Raw genomic sequence first — 20734 nt, 5'->3', positions numbered from 1 at the left:
AGACCCCTGCAACAACAGCACTGTCCTTCACCAGTGGACAGTATTCATTCTGTCTGCAGGACAGTCTCCAGACCCCTGCAAGAACAGCACTGTCCTTCACCAGTGGACAGTATTCACTCTCTGTCTGCAGGACAGTCTCAGGGCTTCTTAGTGAACAGCCAGGTTCCAGGACTTCTTCAACAAAAGGACTGTCTTTCACCAGTGGACAAATCTGGCAAAATAACATCAAAACAGACAGACAAAGTACCAGCAAAACAGCCATGTCTCCTCAGTCCTTGGCAGCTCAGGGGGCAGGTCTCAAAAGTCCAGGGCAATTCAAAGTGGCCACCAGCAATTCTCTTAGTCTCTCTCTCTCCACCAGGTGCTGCTTCCAAAAAGATCTTCCGCCTCTCTCTTGTCTCTCCAAATCTATGTCACCAGCTCCTCCCAGTTCAGGACTTTCTTTTCACATCAACAAGTCCATCCCACAGGTGGGATTAACAAGCTCTGGGTTTTAACACAATCAATTTGAAAACCAAGCCAATACAGGGGAATCTTTAATTGCCATTACTATCACAGCATATAACTGAAAAAGTTAGAAAAAGAACAAATTAAAAATCCCCAATTAAACACCAAAATAGAAATTCTGAAAATCAAGGGACAGATTAATAAAATTGAAAGTAAGAAAACTATTGAATTAATAAGTAAAACTAAGAGCTGGATTTATGGGGAAAAGCCATTAAAAGTACGTATAACTTTGGTTCGTTTGATTTAAAAAAACCAAATTATCAGTATCAAAAATGAAAAGAGTGAATTCACCACCAATGAATGGGAAATTATAATTATTTTGCCCAACTGTATGCCAATAAATTTGACAATCTAAATGAAATGAACAAATAATATACAAAGTTTATATAGGTTTCAGGAGTATGAAGCAGGGTAGGGGGGAAGGGTAAGAGACGATTCCTTAAGGTCCATGTTGCTGAGGCTTAAGACTGATTTGACACAATAACACTTTTTAGGAAAGAAGAAAATCAAATTATTAGTATCAAAAATGAAACGTGTGGGGGGCTTAGCCAAGATGATGGAGTTGAAACAACATTTCCCTGGCTGCTCCAGCTTCCACCTCCTCCAAATACATGTAAAAGATGACTTTGCACAAACTTTAGAGCTACTAAACCCATGAAGTGACAGAGAGAAACAGCTCTCCTGCTGAAGGAAGCCCAAGAGGCCGGCAGGAAGGGTCCATCGCAGTGTGCTGGGACTGGAGCCCCATCCTGCCAGAGTCGAAGTTTTAGCCCCAGGATGGTCTGACCAGCTGCAGCTGCAGTAGCCTTCACAAGAGTAAATCACCAGCATCTGTAGCGGTTCCAGACTCTCAATCCATAAATGCCAAATATAAAGTAAAAGGTCAGTGTGGAACTTGCTTGGTCCAGGGGGAGATAGAAGAGTGTAGTCTGGCTGGTAACCCTGGAGCGAGAAGCAAAGGAGGTGAGGGGGCTGCAGCTGCTGCCATGTGGCTGCTTCCAGAGCTACTAGCCTGTAGATTGTAGGGGGATCAAGTGACCCTTCACAGGGTCATTGCTCTTGCTTTAACCTGCTTGGATATATATCAGGGTCTTGGGTGTGGTCCTGGGGTGTGTGACCAGTCAGCCAGAGTATGTGGAGGCTATAGAGAGTGTGCCCATCTAATAGCTCCAGCAGCATCACATGTCCCAGTGATTTGGGACATAGCTCTCTCCTTTGTGGAAGCAGAGTTCAACCATGGCAGAGAGCTCAAAAGTCAAGTAATTAACTGCCAATATGAGCAAGCAACAGAAGCAGAAACAGACCATAGAATCCTTATTTGGGGGACAAAAAGGATCAAGGCATGGAGCGAGAGGAAGACAGCAAAGTCAGAACTCCTGCATCAAAAGCCTCTAAGAAAAAATATAAACTGATTACAGACCATGGAGGAGCTCAGGGAGGATTTTGAAAATCAAGTAAGAGAAGTGGAGGAAAAAATGGGAAGAGAAATGAGAATGGTTCAAGAAAATCATGAAAAGTGAGTCAAAAGCCTGCTAAAAGACACTCAAAAATACACTGAAGAAAATAACACCTTAAAAAAATAGAGTAACTTGGGGCGGCCTGGTAGCATAGCAAGTAATAGCACCGGCTCTGGTTTTGGAATGACCTGGGGATGGAATACGGGCTAAGACACTTAGCATCCACCCAGAAACACCTGGCTGTGTAACCCTGAACAAGTTACTTAACCCCAATTGCTTAGGGGAAGCCAGGTGGCTCAGCGAGTAAGAGCACCAGCTCCAGTGTTGGGATGACCTGGGGATCAAATCCAGCCTCAGATACTTGGCACCACACCCAGAAATAACTGGCCATGTAACCTTGAGCAAGTTACTTAACCCTGATTGCTTTAAAAAAAATAGAGTAAAACAAATGGCAAAAGAGGCTCAAAAAGCCAATGAGGAGAAGAGTGCTTTTAAAAAGCTGAATTTGCCAGATGGAAAAGTAATTTCAAAAACACACTGAAGAGAATAACTCCTTCAAAATTATCTTGGAGCAATTGGTAGCTAATCACTTTATGAGAAATCAAGATACTGTAAAACAGATACAAACAAATTAAAAAAATAGAAGGCAATGTGAAACATATCATTGGAAAAACCACTGACCTGGAAAATAGGTCCAGGAGAGATAATTTCAAAATTATTGGACTACCTGAAAACCATGATGAAAAAAAAGCATACACACCATATTTCAAGAAATTCTCAAGCAAAATGGCCCGATATTCTAGAACCAGAGGGCAAAATAGAAATAGAAAGAATTCGCTGATTGCCTCTTGAAAAAGATCCCAAAAAGAAAACTCCTAGGAATAAATTGCTAAATTCCAGAGTTCCCAAGTCAAGGAGAAAATACTGCAAGAAGTCAGGAAAAAAAGTTGAGTATTGTGGAAACACAATCAGGTTAACTCAAGACTCTGAAAGGAGCTAGGACTAAAAACAAGAATCACCTACCCAGCAAAACTAAGTATAATGCTGTCAGGGAAAAAAATGGTCATTCAATGAAATAGAGGATTTTCAAACATTCTTGATGAAAAAAACCTGAGCTGAACAGAAAATGTGACTCTCAAATACAAGAACAAGAGAATCATGAGATGGTAAACAGGAAAAAGAAATCATAAGGAACTTATTAAAGTTGAACTATTTACATTCCTACATGGAAAAATGATAAATGTAACTCATATGACTTTTCTCAGTATGAGGATAGCTGAAGGGAATATATGTGTGTGTGTGTACATACATATGTATGTATAGGATGATGTATGTGTGTGTATATATATAACTGTGGGCATTTGTATGTTCGTGTATACATAGAGGGCACAGGGTGAGATGAATATGAAGGGATGATATCAAAAAAATAAACTTAAGAGGTGAGAGAGGAATTTATTGGGAGAAGAAGAAAGGGAGTGATAGATTGCGGTAAATTATCTCATATAAAAGAGGAAAGAGAAAACTGTTACAATGGAGGGGAAGTGCAGTAAGGTGAAAGGGAATGGGGCAACCTGATTTTCATTGAATTTGGCCTAAGGAGGGAATAACACACACTCAATTGGGTATGTTACCCTACAGGAAAATAGGGGAGTAGGGGATAAGAGGGGGGAGGATAGAAGGGAGGGCAGATTGGGGGAGAGGGTAGTTAGAAGTAAATATTTTTGAAAAAGGATAGGGTGAAAGCATAAAATAGAATAAGTGGGGGTGGGATAGGATGGAGGGAAATATAATTAGTCTTTCACAATATAACTACTATGGAAATGATCTGGGTAACTACATAAGTACAATCTATATTAAATTGCTTATCTTCCCAGTGGAGGAGGGGAAGGAGGAAAGGAGGGGAAAAATCTGGAACCCAAAGTTTTAAAAATAAATATTTAAAATTTTGCTTTTTATGTACAACTGGGAAATAAGATATACAGCTACTGGGGTATAGAAACCCATCTTGCCCTACTAGAAAGCTAGGGGATTGAAGGGGGTACAAGAGAGAAGAGATTGGGGAAAGGGGTATTCAGTAGGCTTGCTATTTTGAAGTAGGGGTAGGGGAAAGATGGGAAGAAAAAATTGTAACTCAAAATCTTGTGGAAATGAATGTTGAAAACTAAAAATAAAAAAAAAAAATGAAAGGTGTAAATTCATCACCAGTGAAGAGGAAATAAAGACAATTGTTAGGAGCTATTTTCCCCAACTATATGTCAATAAATTTGACAATATAAATGAAATGGGTGAATATCTACAAAAATATAAATGACCTCAGTTAATAGAAGAAATGAAATAATTATGTAACCCAATCTTAGAAAAAAGAAATTGAACAAGCCATCAATGAACTCCCTAAAAAAAAAATTCCCAGGGCCAGATGGATTTATATATAATTTATATATATATACTAATTAGATTTTATTAAACATCCAAAAGAATGAAAAAATAGAAGGCAATGTGAAATATCCCATTGGAAAAACCACTGATCTGATAAATAGATCCAGGAGACATAATTTTAAAATATTGGACTACCTGAAAGCCATGATCAAAAAAAGAACCTAGAAATCATCCTTCAGGAAATTCTCAAGGAAAATTGCCCTGATGTTTTAGAACCAGAGGGCAAAATAGAGTCTGAAAGAATCTACCAATCACCTCCTGAAAAAGATCCCAAATAGAAAACTCCTGGGAATATTATAGCCAGGTTCCAGAATTCCCAGATCAAAGAGAAAATTTTACAAGCAGCCAGGAAGAAACAATTTGAATACTGTGGAAACACAATCAGGATAACACAAACAGGATCTGGCAACTTCTACACTGAGGGATCAAAGGGCTTGGAATATGATATTCCAGAGGGCAAAGGAGCTGGCATTAAAACCAAGATGCACCTACCCAGCAAAACTGAGTATCATGTTTCAGGGGAAAATATGGTCATTCGGTGAAATAGAGGACTTTCAATCATTCTTGATGAAAAAACCAGAGTTGAATAGAAAATTTAACATCCAGATACAAGAAGCAAGAGAAGCATGAGAAGGTAAACAAGGAAAAGAAATTATAAGTCACTTATCAAAGTTGAACTATTAAGATTTCTACATGGAAAAACAATAATTGTAACTTATGAAACTTCTCAATCTGAGAATAGTTTTGAAGGAAATAGAAAAGTGTGTGTATGTCTATATAGGAGGGTATATGGGCATATGAATACATATGTGAAAGTGTGTATATATGTGTACATATATACATAGAAAGAGGGCAAATGACCCATTGAATAGGAAGAGATGATTCTTAAGAGGTGAAATGGAGACATGAGAGAGGAATATAATGAGAGGAGATGGGGAGAGATAGAATGGGGTAAATTATTTCATATAGAAGAGGCAAGGGAAAACTGTTACAATGGAGGGGAAGAACAGGAAGTCAAAAGGGAATGGGTCGACATTATTCTCATTGAATTTGGCTTAAGGGGGGAATGACATACACACTAAATAGGGTATCTCACCCTACAGGAGAGTAGGGGGGAAGGGGATGAGAGAGGGGACAATGGAAAGGAGGATGGGGAGGGAACTTGGAAGCACAAACTTTTGAAAAGGGGTGGGATCAAAGTAGAGAACAGAACAAGTGGGGAGTGGGATAGGATGGAGGGAAATATAGTCAGTCTTTTACAATATATACACTATGGAAATGTTTTATATAGCTACACGTATATAACCTATTTTGAAATGCTCATCTTCCCAGTAAGGGTGGGTGACAAGGGAGGAAGGGAGAGAATCTGGAATTCAAAGTTTTAAAATCAAATGTTTAAATATATATATATATATATATACACACACTATTATTACTATTACTTTAAATGCAACTGGGAAATAAGATATGCAGGCACTGGGGCATAGAGATCCATCGTGCCTTTCTGGAAAGTCAGAGGGGGTATGGGGGATGATATGGGAGAGAGCAGATTGGGGAAGGGGATATTCAGTGGGATTGCTATTTTGGGGTGGTGGGTGGGGGAAAAATGGGGAGAAAATTTGTAACTCAAAATCTTGTGGAAATGAATGATGTAAACTAAAAAAATGAAAAAGAGACAAAATGTACTTATCCCTCATCCCTCCCAACTTGATCAAAACTCCATCCTCCCTCCTCCGAACTTAAAAAGCCCCTAATCTTTCTTCCAATCGTTGGTCTTATTTGCCTAATTGCTTTTTTTACCATATTAAAATTTCAGGGTCTTTGGATTGACTTGGTATTCCATTGACCTGTTTATTACACCTGTTTTGCTAAACATATTGTATATTTTAAATTGTGTTTTCTTAGTTATTATAAATTATCCACCACTCTTCACATGCTAGACACCATGCTAGGTGTTAGGGACATAGCAACAAAATCTTAAACATTTCCCTCAACTATCTTACCTGATCCTGGATGAGATAAAATATACATAAGTGTATCCACATTTGGGGGTGGAATAAGGGGGGATCTGTGATTTCATTGATATAGGGAACCTCTTATGAGAAAGCTGCCTCTACATATCAGAACCTTCTCTGCAATTTTGACATTAAGTGACATTCCCAGGGTCATCCAGCCACTAGGTTTTTAAGGTAGGAGTTGAACCCCAGCTTCATTGATGCTGAAACCAGCACAATATACACAAAAGACCTAAGGTCAGTAAGCACATTGGGGTATCAACCAAAGTCTGATGTTCAAGGTATCACTTGAGCAAGACTTTGAAAGAAACTACTCACCCTAACACATGGAGGTGATGAGGAAATTCAGTCCTGGTTTGGGGGGCAAATTAGTACACAGACAAGAGCTTTGTACTATAAAGTAAAAATAGACCCTCACAGCATAGGTGCTAGTGTTCTTTGCATACCCCATAGGCTTCATCATACACGTCTGCTCACCCACCTTTGGTGTCCACCTACTACCGAATAATCACTCTGAGGAGCTGTAGCCACACCCTGGAAATATCATCTTAGCAGATGAACCATGCCAGGTTGAGTATAACCAACAGGCCTCAAATCTGTCAGTGAGTTAGGGGGATGTCTACCCCAAACATGTGAAGACTTCCCCAGATGGAATGGAAGGATGAGAACAGTTTTTGACAACAGGCATGAAGATGGCTGAAGCAGTTCCTGTGGAGTGCTTAGAGATTGGTCAGACATCAAAGATCCCAATGTCATCCAATACATCCAGGGCCATCTCTGGATGTTTTGACCTGTGTCTTGCCACAGGACTTCTATAACTCTGGAAGGGAGAGTGAGGTCAACAATTCTGTGCAAATCTGCCTTGCTTAAATCCAAGTCACTTCCAATTCAAAACATCATCCCATTGGCCCTCTTCAAAACCGAAGGTCAAACAGCAACAAAAATAGCACATTCATTACCTTCTGGGAGGACCACCTAGAATGCCAATTTGACTAGATCAGAATGTGCAGGGCGGCCCTGAATAATCTATCTAGAAGGATGTCTTGGGAGTGAAGTTGTGGAGAATTTTATGTCACTTTATATTTGGTGTCATAAACATGTGACAGTTTAGAAAAAAAGGAGATATACCCCTTATAAGCTCGGAAGGTCCTTACCCAAACTTCCACCCTCACTGACAAGCCTTGGATTTCTTAAATCTAGGGAAATCTTTGACAAATTAGAAGTAATTCTCCTAAGTCTTAAATTCAGCATACTGAAGTAAGACTAATTAATTAAAAGAAAAAAAAACAGGATACAAGCCAAGATACAAAATTAGTTAATTTGATTTCTAATATACAAACATATGTGTACCCACATTTGGAGTTTTTTTGTAGGTGATCTGTGAATTCTTTGAATTTGAATTTCATTATCTCTGTTCCGATGTTATTATTTCCTTCATGATAGCGTCATTTTGTTTGTTTGTTTTTACCCAATTGTGCCCTTCAGGGAGACCTATGATACTTAGGTTGTCTCTGTACACCTTGTCTTTGAGTTCAGTATGTTTTGCATGGGTAAGGGACAGATTTTTTTTTTGAATGTTATTGTTTTTTTCTTTTCTTCTAGGTTGTCCTTCATTTTTGTGTATTTGTTTTCCCAACCTATTCTTCTGTCTTTTGTTTTCTTTGGGGATGCTTCACATAGCAGATTCTAGATTTTTTTATTCCCTTAGCCTGGCAATAAACAGAAGAAGACAACACAAAAGACAGGGATCAAAAAGAATCTTGGTGGGGAAAAGGTACCCAATTCAGGGACGTGGTAGAGACATCAGTCAGAAAAGTCCCAAAAGAAGATGTGTATAAAAGAATATATATACACCCAGCAATATCACTTCTAGGTCTGTATTCCAAAGAGAATATAAAAATAGGAAAAGGTCCTACATATACAAAAATAGTTATAGCCATATGTTTTGTGGTGGCAAAGAATAAGAAATTGAGGGAATGCCCATCAGTCAGGGAATGACTGGACAAGTTGCAATACATGAATTTATTTGAATACTATTGTTCTATAAGAAATGATGAGATGGATTTCGAAAAAACCTGGAAAGACTTACATGAAGTTAGACTGAGTGAAGTGCGCAGAATCAGCAGAACATTGTACACACTAACAGCAACTCTGTATGATGAAGATAGACTCAGCAATGCAAGGATCTGAGAGAACTCCAAAAGACCCATGATGAAAATGCTATCCACATCCATAAAAAGACCTATGGAGACTGAATGTAGATCCAAGCATACTGTTTGCTCTCTCTCTCTCTCATCTTCTTTCTTGTGATTCCTCCCATTGAGCCTAATTCTTCTTTATAGCATGACTAATGTGAAATATGTTAAATATGAATGTATATGTAAAGCCTATATCAGATTGCATGCCATCTTGGGGAGGGAAGAAGGGAGGGAAGGGGAGAAAATTCAGAATTTAAAATCTTACAGAACAGAATGTTGAAAACTAAGAACTAATTAATTAAAGAAAATAATTCCTTCAAAATTAGAATTGAGCAATTGGAAGCCAAGGACTTTAGAAGAAATCAAGAAACAATAAAACAAAACCAAAAGAATCAGGAAAAAAGGAAATAATGTGAATTATCTCATTGGAAAAACAACAGATCTGGAAAACAGATCCAGGAGAAATCATTTAAAAATGATTGGACTACCTGAAAGCCATGAGAAAAAAAAGAGCCCAGACATCATCTTTCAAGAAATTATCAAGGAAATCTGCATTGATATTTTAGAATGAATAGGTAAAATAGGAATTCAGAGAATCCACCAATCACCTCCTGAAGGAGATCCCAAAATTAAAACTACCAGGAATATTATAGTAAAAATTCCAGAGTTCCCAGGTCAAGGAAAAAATGTTGTGAGCAGTCAAAAAGAAATAATTCAAGCTTTGTGGAGCTACAGTTAGGATAACACAAGATTTAGCAGCTTCTACATTAAAGAATAAAATGACTTAGGGGCGGCCAGGTAGCACAGCAAGTAAGAGCACCGGCTCCAGTGTTGAGAAGACCTGGAGATCGAATCCCGGGCTCAGACACTTAGCACCCATCCAGAAACACCTGGCCGTGTAACCTTGAGCAAGTTACTTAACCCCAATTGCTTAGGGGCGGCCAGGTGGATCAGTGAGTAAGAGCACCGGCTCCAGTGTTGGGATGACCTGGATCGAATCCCGGGCTCAGATACTCAGCACCACACCCAGAAATCACTGGCCGTGTAACCTTGAGCAAGTTACTTAACCCCAATTGCTTTAAAAAAAAAGAATAAAATGACTTGGAATATGATATTTCATAGGGCAAAGAAACTAAGATTACAACTAAGAATCACCTACTCAGCAAAACTAGATATAATCCTTCAGGAGAAGAAAAGGATATTCAACAAAATAGAGGACTTTCAAGTATTCTTTTTTTTTGTATTAATTTGTTTGTTTCTTTTTAGTTTACAGGATTCAATTCCACAATTCCTTGAATTTCACATATTGTCTCCCTCCCTCCCCTCCCCCCCATGGCGGCTTATAGTCAAGTATAGGATCTGTAAATACTTTCACATTATACATTGGTCAGGTTATAAGGACAGATTGTACCAGCTGGAATGAAAAATGGTAAAGAGGATATAAAACCAAATAAGAGAATGAAAAACATCAGGTATTTTGCTTCCACCTGGATATAAACTTAGTTCTTTCTAGTTCTTTCTCTGGATGCACACATTTCCCTCCATCATGAGTCTTTGGTATTGACTTATATCACTGCATTGCTGAGAAGAGTCCAGTCTATCAAAGTTGGTCATCACACATACATCATGTCTGTAATTGTGTACAAATTTCTCCTGGCTCTACTCTTCTCACTCAGCATCAGTTCTTTTAAGCCTCTCCAGGTAAATATGAAGACTGCCTGCTCCTCGTTTCTTATAGCACAATAGTATTCCATAACATGCATATACCACAACTTGTTCAGTCATTCCCCAATTGATGGGCACCCCCTTAATTTCCAATTCTTTGCCACCACAAAAAGAGCTGCTATAAACATTTTTGTACATATGGGTCTTTCTCCCATTTCTATGATCTTTTGGGGATATAACCCTAGGAGTGGTATTGCTGGATCAAAGGGTATGAACGTATTTATAGCCCTTTGGGCATAATTCCAGATTGCTCTCCAGAACGGCTGGATCAGTTCACAACTCCACCAACAATGCATTAGTGTTCCAATTTGCCCACATCCTCTCCAGCATTTGTCATTTTCCTGTTTTGTCATCTTAGCCAATCTGACTGGTGATTTTCAAGTATTCTTGATGAAAATACCAGCATGGAAAAGCTGATTTTCAAATACAGGACTCAAGTGAAGCATAAAAAGGCAAATGAGGAAGGGAAATCTTAAGGGACCTAATAAGGTTAAATTGTTTTTGTTCTTCCATGGCAAGAAGATATTTGTAACTCGTAAGACTTTTCTCATTATTAGGGTAGTTAGAGGGACTATATCTATATATCTATATTTATATAGATATAGATAGATAAAGGGCACAGATGTGAGTTAAATCTAAAAAATAAAATTAAGGGGTAAGAGACAGAAGAATGTACTGAGGGAAAGGTAGAGGTAGAGGTGGGGTAAATCAACCCACATAAAAGAGACAAGAAAAAAAATTTTTACAGTGGAGTGGGGAAAGGGGAAGGTGAGGGGGAGTGAGTGGGCCTTACTCTCATCAGAATTGACTCAAAGAGAGAATAACATACACACATAATTGGGAAATTTTAGAAATCTATATTTAGAATTTAGATTAAATTAAATCTATATTTAGAAATTTAGAAATCTATATTACCCTACAGGAAAGTAGAAGGAGAAGGGGATAAGAGAATAGGGGCTTAGTGATAGAAGATTGGGCGATGGGGTAGTTTTGAGGAGACTCAGAGTGAAAGGGGAGAGAGAATAGAATAAACAAGTAGGGAATAGGATGGAAGCAAATACAGTTAGCAATAGGAACTGAAAAAATTTTGAAGCAAGATTCTCTGATAAAGGTCTCATTTCTCTCTCTCTCTCTCTGCTTTTTTGGAGGGCAATTAAGTTAAGTGACTTGCCCAAGGTCACACAGCTAGTTTTTGTGTTAAGTGTCTGAGGCTGTATTTGAACTCAGGTCCTCCTGACTCCAGGGCCAGTGCTCTCTTCACTGCACCACCTAGCTGCCCCTAAAGGTCTCATTTCTCAAACATATAGAGAACTGTGTGATTGTTTTCTTAGAAAGTTTATTGATGGCTTGTCAATTCCTTTTTTTTCTGAGATTGGGTTATTTATTTTATTTCTTCTATTATTAATTTGGGTAATTTATATTTTTGTTGACATTAATTTCATTTAGATAGTCAAATTTATTGACATATAATTGGGTAAAATATCACCTAACAGTTGTCTTAATCTCCTCTTCATTAGTGGTGAGTTCACCCCTTTCGTTTTTGATATTGGTAATGTGGTTTTCTTCTTTCCTTTTTAAAATCAAATTGACCAATAGTTAATCTATTTTATTGCTTTCTTTTTAATAAAACCAGCTTCTCATTTTATTTATTAATGATTTTCTCACTATCAATTTTATCAATCTCTCTTCTGATTTTCAGGATTTCCAAGTTGGTGTTTATTGGGGGTTTTAATTTGTTCTTAAAAAAAAAAGGTTTGTTTATTTACTTTTAGTTTACAACGTTCAGTTACACAGTCCTTGAGTTTCAAATTTTCTCTCCCTCTCTACTGGGAAGATAAGCAATTCAATATAGGATGTACATGTGTAGTTACGTAAAAGGTTTCCACAGTAGATATACTGTGAAAGACTAACTATATTTCCCTCCATCCTATTCCACCCCCCACTTATTCTATTTTCTATTTTAACCCTTTTGCTTTTCAAAAGTGTGTGCTTCTAACTACCCTCCCCCCAAGTCTGCCCTCCCTTCTATCATCTTCCTTTTTTATCCCTTTCCCCCCTACTTTCCTGTAGGGTAACATACCCAATTGAGGGTCTAAGTTATTCCCTCCTTAAACCAAATTCAATGAGAGTAAGGTTGACCCTTTCCCTTCACCTTCCTGCTCTTCCCCTCCATTGTAACAGTTTTCTTTTGCCTTTTTTATATGAGATAATTTACCTTCTTCTATCTCTCTCCATCTCCTTCTCTCATTATATTCCTCTCTCACTTCTTAATTTTATTTTTTAGATATCACCCCTTCCTATTCAACTGATCCTATGCCCTCTCTCCATGTATACATTTACACACACATGCAGGCACTCACATATACACACCCACACATATACACACACAAACACATACAGCTTCCTATACTACATACATATGTATGTATACATACTCATATATATTCCCTTCAACTATCCTCATACTGAGAAAAGTCTCATGAGTTACAATTACCATTTTTCCATGTAGGAATGTAAATAGTTCAACTTTAATAAGTTCCTTATTATATCTTTTCCCTGTTTACCTTCTCCTGCTTCTCTTGCTTCTTGTACTGGAAAGTCAAATTTTCTATTCAGCTCTGGTTTTTTCATCAAGAATGCTTGAAAGTCCTCTATTCCACTGAATGACCACATTTTCCCCTGAAACATTATACTCAGTTTTGCTGGGTAGGTGATTCTTAGTTTTAATCCTAGTTCCTTTGACCTCCAGGATATCACTTTCCAAGTTCTTCCATCCCTTGATGTAGAAGCTGCTAGGTCTTGTCTTATCCTGATTGTGTTTCCACAATACTCAAATGGTTTCTTCCTGACTGCTTGCAATATATTCTCCTTGACCTGGCAACTCTGGAATTTGGCTATGATATTCCTAGCAGTTTTCTTTTCAGGATTTTTTCAAGAGGTGATTCATGAATTGTTTCCATTTTTATTTTGCCCTCTGGTTCTAGAATATCAGGGCAATTTTCCTTGAGAAATTCTAGAAAGATGGTGTCTGGACTCTTTTTTTGATCATAGCTTTCAGGAAGTCCAATAATTTTAAAATGATCTCTCCTGGATCTATTTTCCATGTCAATTTTTTTTCCCAATGAAATATTTCACATTACCTTCTATTTTTTTTTCATTTGTTTGGATCTGTTCTATAGTATCTTGCTTTCTCAGAGTCATTAGCTTCCACTGACTCCTCCCTAATTTTGAAGAAATTATTCCCTTCAATGAGTTTTTGAAATTCCTTTTCCATTTGGGCAGTTTGACTTTTTTAGGCCTTCTTCTCTTCATTGGCTTTTTGGGCCTCTTTTGCCATTTGAGTTAGTCTATTTTTAAGGTGTTATTTTCTTCAGTATTTTTACGGTCTCCTTTAGCAGGCTGGTTACTTGCTTTTCAGATTTTCTTGCATCATTCTTATTTTTCTTCCCAAATTTTCCTCCATTTCTCTTACTTAATTTTCAAAATCCTTCTGGAGCTCCTCCATGGCCTGTAACCAGTTCACATTTTTTCTTGGAAGCTTTTGATGCAGGAGTTTTGACTTTGTTGACTTCTTCTGGTTCCATGCTTTGATCTTTTTTGTCCCCAAAAAGGATTCTATGGTCTGATTGTGCTTCCTGTGCTTGCTCATCTTGCCAGCCAATTAGTCGACTTTTGAGCTCTTTGCCATGGTAGAACTCTGCTTCCAGAGTGGAGAGAGCTTTGTCCCAAATTGCTGAGGTTTTTGCAAATGTTGTCAGAGGTCTGAGGAGGGTGCCCTTTCTGCAGACACCACACTGGTGTCTGGACCACCACCCAAGACAGCAACCAAGATCCAAGCAGGTCAAAGCAAGAGTAATCACCGTCTGAATGCTTGCTTGGTCCTCCTACTGTCTGCAGGCCAAGAGCTGCAGAGGCAGCCATACGGCAGCCTTGGCAGCTGCCGCACCCCTGCCGCTTCTCACCCTGGAGGCAGGGGCTGGACTGTGCTCTTCCTTCCCCCTGTCCCAACAGAGTTCCACACTGACCTTTTACTTTGTCTTTGGTGTTTATGGGTTGGGAAGTGTGAAAACTGCCACAGCTGCTGGTGATTCATTCTCCTGAAGTCTGCTATGGCTGTTCTGTGATGCTGGTTGGGGCCACCCTGGGGATAGAACCATGGGACTCTGGGGACTTTGCTAGGCTCCCAGCATAGTGAAATGGACCCTTCCTGTCTGCTTTCCAGGCTGCCTTAAGCGGGAGATTTGTTCCTCTCTGTCACTTTGTGGCTTCTGTAGCTCTAAAATTTGTTTAGAGTCATATTTTACAGCTATTGGAGGTGGTTGTGGGGGGAGCTCACAGAATTTCCTGCTTCTGCTCTGCCATCTTGCATCTGCCTCTGTCCACTCCAGGGGTCACAGAGAGTTGGATGTGACTGACAAATGGCTGAACAAGCAAGCTATCTGAGTAGGAGCCAGGTAACAGGTCCACCTTACACCAGTCACTAGTGAGGCTAGGGAAGATTTTTTCCATGACTGCCTCCTTACCAGCACCCTGGTTTAGGACCCCCCCCCCACCATCCTATCTTTGAGGAGAGGAGGCTCTGACCCTCTGGCCACCTGGCAGAGTGGTGGATTCTGTGTCTGCTCCCAGCACCCACAGAGGGCTCCCTCACACTTGTGTGGGCAGAGAGTAGGGGTGGGTACTGCCCTGCAGCAGCCCTAGCATCCCACCCTTCTAGTCGTGCTCTCCCTCCCCACCTCACAGCGGTAGCTTGGGAAGAATAAAGGATAAAAGGAAAAACCTTGATCTGTTCACACCTGCATGGAAAAACAAAATGTTTGTTAAAACTTTAGAAGGATTGGTCTTCAGCCTCATTGCTCAGCATTCACTAAACCCCTAAGCATAATTTTTCTAGTAGAGAATTCCCTATTTGAGAAGAGCTACTGGAAAGCTAGAAAGCAGTTGGGCTATAGACCAATACCTTAAATTAATATCCACAATAAGTTCAAAATGGAGATGTGACCTGAACAGCAAAAAGGATTCCAATGAATATAAGAGAAAGATCAGATGCTTTTCAGAGATGTGGACAGTAAAGGAGGTAAATTCTATACCAACAATCAAAAACAGAAGTAATTACAAAGGATCCAGTAGGAAATGGTGATTACATAAAACTGGAATACTTTTCCACAAAGAAAACACACAGAACAAGGGAAACAATCAATGGGAAGACAGCTTTGTATCTGATCTGAGAAAGGGGTCTGATACAACATACAGAGATAGCTTACAGAAAGTAAGTTTGATGAAGATGAACAAACAGTTCCCAAAGCATTGAAAATTTAACATCCATCTGAATGAATGCTGCAGATCACTTAAAAAAAATGCAAACAACCATGTGGTTTTACCTCACACTCAGCAAATTGACAAAGACAACAAATATATGGGAATAGTCACTGTTGGAAGGTTTTAGATAAAGATGGACATGCTAATACATTATTGGTGGAGTTGTGAAATGGTCAAACGATTCTAGAAAGCAACTTTGGAGTTATGCCAACGATATAAACGTCCACATCCTCTAACCCAGATAATACACTGTTAGGCATATGCTACAAAGTATGATAAGAAGGATCTACTTGCACCAAAATATCTACAGCAGCACCTTCCATGATAGCAAAGATCTGGAAACAAAGGGGGAGTCCATCACATGGGGAATGACTCAACAAATCACGAACCATCAATGCAATGGAATATTATGGGGCTGGTGCAAATGATGAGCCTGAGGAACAGCTGGAAGGCTTACAAGAAGTGAGCAGAGTTAGACAAACAGCAAACAGTTCAGTGCCTGCAGCCATGTGAATAAGACTACTGAAAATGGAAGGCTGTGAAATAGTAAAGTCCACACTGGCCCCCAAGAAGAGATTTGAGAAGGCGCCTGTCCCTCCACTGTTGCAGGGTGTGAGAGGGGGTCAGGTTATTGGGCCTCAGGTGAATGTGGATGGCATCAGAGGTCAGAATCTGCCAGTGTCCTCAATGGTTTTCCTGCGCTCATTTTTCTCCTAAACATTTCTTCATTGTAAGGGATGGCTCTCTGCCATGGGCGCAAGATGGGAAGGATAGGACTGCAAGGGAGAAACGTCACAACAGAAAGAGCACATGGGGTAAGATGCTTTTGCAATAGAAACATAGGAGGTATTTCAGAATCCTGGATCGACTTCCCAAAACTGCCCATTGGAGCTTGGAATTGGGGTTAGGGTTGAAGTTGGAGGATTAGGGTTCAGGTTAGCACGAATTTAGGGTTAGGGTAAGAAACACATTTAGGATTAGCATTTAGTGTTAGGGTTAGAAACCAATTTAGCTTTAGGGTTTGAGTTGAGTTTAGCAAGGAATTTTCAGCTAAGGTTAGGGTTAGAGTCAGGAACAAATTCAGCCTTGTTTCGCCTTCCCCCCGCCCCCTTTTCCTTTCCACTTTCATAAGATTTGGTTTTTAGTTCAACTCCATTTTTGTGATCTTTTTCCACTTTTTCCTTGTGATAACCATCTTTCTGGGATCAGTGCTCACAATGGACAATTGTACCATGAGCACTCATTTAGGGTTAGGGTTGATTTTAGAAATAGTTTGGGTTGGATTTAGAAAGGAATTCTGGGTTAATTTAGAAATAAATTCTTGATTGATGTGATGAGGACACCTCAGTAGTCTGGTCTCCTGTGGTGTCCTTGGCAGCTTTCTACCGCCTGGCCCTGCTCCTGGAATGAGACTGCTGAGAATCCAAAAGGAAAATAAACCACCCTAAAACCCTGACCAGAGAAAGGATTCAAGGGAACAGCCTCTTTCCTCTGTAATTCCTTCATGTCTGATTCCCCATGCCATACTTGCCGCAGCATGCCAGGCCCTCCTGCCCTCCATGCTTCCTCAAAGTCTGTTCAAGTTCATATTAATTTCTTCTGTGACACTCTCCATCTAATCCTCTGTCTCCTTTTGCCTTCAGTTTTTTTGAACATCAAGGTCTTTTCCAAGGAGACCTGTGTTCTCATCATGTGGCCAAAGTATGTAAGCTTCAGCTTTAGCATTTGGCCTCAGTGAGGAGCCTGAGTTGAAGTATGGGTTGATTTGATCTTCCTGTCCAAAGTACTCTCAAAAGTCTTCTCCAGCAGCAGAGTTCAGAAGCCTCGATTCTGCAGTGCTCAGCTTTCCTTAGAGTTCAGCTCTCAGGATTACTTTGCCACCAGCAATGCCATAGGTTTTGGCACATGACCTTTGGTCTCTTCTTTTTAGTGCATTGTCTGGCTTTGCTACAGCTGTTCTTCCAGGAGCGTCTTCATTTCTTGGCTGTAGTCGCCGTCTGCAGAGATCTTGGAGCTCGAGCATATGAAATCTGACCCTGCTTCCATTTTATCTCCCTCTATTTGTCAGGAAGTGAATGGAACAAATTGCCAAGATCTTAGCTTTTGGGATGTGAAGCTTGAAGCCAACCTTTACACTCTCCTCTTCCAGAGGCTTAATAGCCCTTCCTTTCCTGCCAGAGTACCATCATCTGCATATCTGAGGGCATTGACAGTCCTCTCAGTGACCTCAGTTCCTGCTTTGAGTCATCCAGTCTGGAATTTTGTTTGACACACTCTGCATATAAGCTAAATAAGTTGACCAAACACAGCCTTGTCATACTCACTTAGGGTTAGGGTTAACCTAACCAAGCTGAACCTTAGGCGGGGATGGGGAAGTATGGGTGCTCTCTGGGGGGAGAGAGAGAAGAGAGGGGCTCTGATGGCAGAGCTTTGGTCTTATCTTGTTCAACTCTGGGCCTGCATCCCTCCTTTCCCATCCAAACCACATAATCAAGCAGGAAATGCCTTACTAATAATGAAAGGAGGCCATAGCTCTGCTTCCATACCAGAAGACCACCACCCAACACTTTCTCACGCTTTCTGGCCCCCAAATGAAGCCTGGACTAGAAGGCCTTGTCAGCAGACCCTTTCAGGAAGTAATCAAGATTGAGAGGCTGCCTGGAGAACGGTCCAGGTGAACCCAAGAACAGATAGACAGAGATGCAAAGTCAAACACACACACCCAAGATCTGCCCTGAGCAGACCCAGAAAGAATGGGTCTCAGGAAACCAAGGATGACAGTATGGGACAAAAGACTGGACTGAGTGACCAAAAGAACAGTGGCCCAAGGATGGTCATGTGTGGTAGGATGCCATCTGAACAGACCAGGTTACTCCTTGACCCTGGCTTTCTCTTGAACAAATTCCCTTAAAAATATTTGGAAGACGCTTCTAGGAAAACAACCCACAAAAGACGATGACTCGGGCATTACAAGGCCTCTGTCTTGTGTTACCCCAGTCTCAGTATGCCTTCAATGACTTTACAGGATGACAGGGCTGACAGAAGGTTGAGGACTGGCTTTTCTCTCCCTCCCTGCAGGAACTGGCAGCTAGGGAGCCTACCCAGGGAACCAGTGCCAAGCCCCAAGAAGACACGAGGGGACAAGTCTTGGGGGCCATTTTTAAATAGATCTGTCCAGACTGACTCTTGGCTTAGGGTCACTTCCTTGCCAAAAGAAGAAACCTGGCAGCCCTGTTCAGAGCTTCTATGGCTGGTAATGGGCATTCGCACGCCAGCCAACACTCACCAAGCTCTCTAGGTCTCGTGACCCTGGATGGCAGGCGAGGCCCATGGGTATGCTAGACATCTGTGGATCTCCTGAAGGAAAGTGCTTGCCCCCCATTCTAGACAATGACAGAACCAGTTCTGTGCTTATTCCCACCTCAGGGAATCCTTCCTGAAGCCTTGCAGCTTCCTGTCACTTCAGGAGACTGCCAGAAAGACCATTCTGCCAGGTCCTCTGCCTTCGGTGACATTCCCAGGGAACAGAAAGGAACATGGAGGCTCTTGAGCTTTCTTCCCACCACATGCACGCCATTATGTGCCCGGAAGCTTTGGATATCCTTGGCTTTCATTCTCTAGTTTCCATTTCTTCCCAGCTGGTCCTAGGAAGTCCTTACTTTATCAATAGGTCTGACTGCCTGTGGTCACATCCAGACAAAGACTGGTTCTTGGGCTGCTGACCAAATAGAGTCATGTGACAAACCTGAAGGAACATGGAGACAAGAACCTAATGGAAAGCTCGAGTTAAGACAAAGGTCCTGGGAACGAATAAGCCTCTTCTCTGGATGGGGACTGACACAGGATCCCAGGGAGTCTCTTAGAAAGATCAAAGACCAAAAATACTGGGGGCACAGGCAGCAGATGGGCAGAGGCCAGATTTCCAGTCTTGCTCAGTAAAGGCCGACATTTACATAGGGTGTAACTGCTTTCTGAAAAGGTTCTAGCTGCCTTACAGCAACCATCACAAGGAAACCAGTGATGCCCAGACACCAACCCAGATGGCAGGTCCATCGACTCCTTACTAAACCACTGTTTGTGGGTGGCAGGGCAGGCACACGCACGAGGGAGGGAGGAAGGAAGGAGGCAAACATTTACCTCCAAATAGCAAGGAGCTCAGGAAACCTTGACCAGGCACCTGAGAAAGAGCAATTCAGGAATTACCTTTGATATGAAGGAAAGAAGGGAGGAGGTTCTTAAAGAGGCTTCTATCCAGGACTGGTGGCTGGCACCGCTGCACCTGACCACAACACCACAGGCCCATGTGAGGTGTGATGACAAGGGTCTCCCTGCCCCCAGAGCCCCAGAGGGCACTCAGCTGGAGACACCTCAGGAGGTATCTAGGGCCCCAGTTAGGGTCCCTCCCCACACCAGACTACAGAAGGGATGCCCAACCCTTGACCTTTGGAGTATGCCTGTGTGGGCACGGGGGAGTGGAGAGGGGTTTCTCCAAGGATTTTGAGGAATAATTGACTCAGCCTGGCACAGAGGTAGGTATGCTGGACCTTTACTTAGGGTCTCTGGGTTCATATTTCTTGTCTTACGACCTAGTTGTGTGACCTTGGACCAGTCACTTTACTTTCCTCCAGAGCTGCAAAAACACAATTGTACTAGAAGGCTTAACCAAACGAATAGCTCTTTAAGTGTGGAGAGGCTCAAAATCCAAGGAAGCCCCTAACCGGCCACGTCCAGCTAAACAGAATCATCACTTCACTTCTACAGATGAATCATCCCACAAGCCCAAGAAGAAAGACGCTCCTGGAATGACCCGGATGGTAACTTTTCACTCCTGGCCAATGAAGGCTTCTCAATCAGCTCTGACAGCAAAGAATTCTTACATTAATGTTCTGCTTGAAATGGGATTTCAGGCCAGGAGCTGCTCCCAGACACCATCTATTCCAACACCCCCCTTTGGGAAGAGAGAAATGCCAGGGTCTAGAAAGGAAAGGGAACTGACTTAATCATGCCAACTGCCATAAAGAAGCAACCATTGGGCATCTTCCAGGGAGGGCAGACTGAGCTGGAAATTCAGGAACAA

General features: G+C 41.0%; 2 protein-coding genes across 2 annotated transcripts in view; one reads left to right on the top strand and one right to left on the bottom strand.

The window, feature by feature from the left end:
• Positions 1-20734, top strand: part of LOC138174635 (class I histocompatibility antigen, Gogo-OKO alpha chain-like) — a 529286-nt gene that overhangs the window by 12024 nt on the left and 496528 nt on the right. The window lies entirely within an intron of this gene.
• LOC138174636 (BOLA class I histocompatibility antigen, alpha chain BL3-6-like) overlaps positions 1-20734 on the bottom strand; it is a 451117-nt gene that overhangs the window by 297120 nt on the left and 133263 nt on the right. The gene's annotated exons all lie outside the window — the stretch shown is intronic.

Source organism: Petaurus breviceps, unplaced genomic scaffold (assembly GCF_028583685.1).
Source record: "Petaurus breviceps papuanus isolate PSGF00001 unplaced genomic scaffold, PetGlider_PUasm1.0 689, whole genome shotgun sequence".
Lineage (NCBI taxonomy): Eukaryota > Metazoa > Chordata > Mammalia > Diprotodontia > Petauridae > Petaurus > Petaurus breviceps.
Note: the sequence above shows the minus strand (reverse complement) of the source record. Positions and strands in the feature narration are given on the sequence as shown.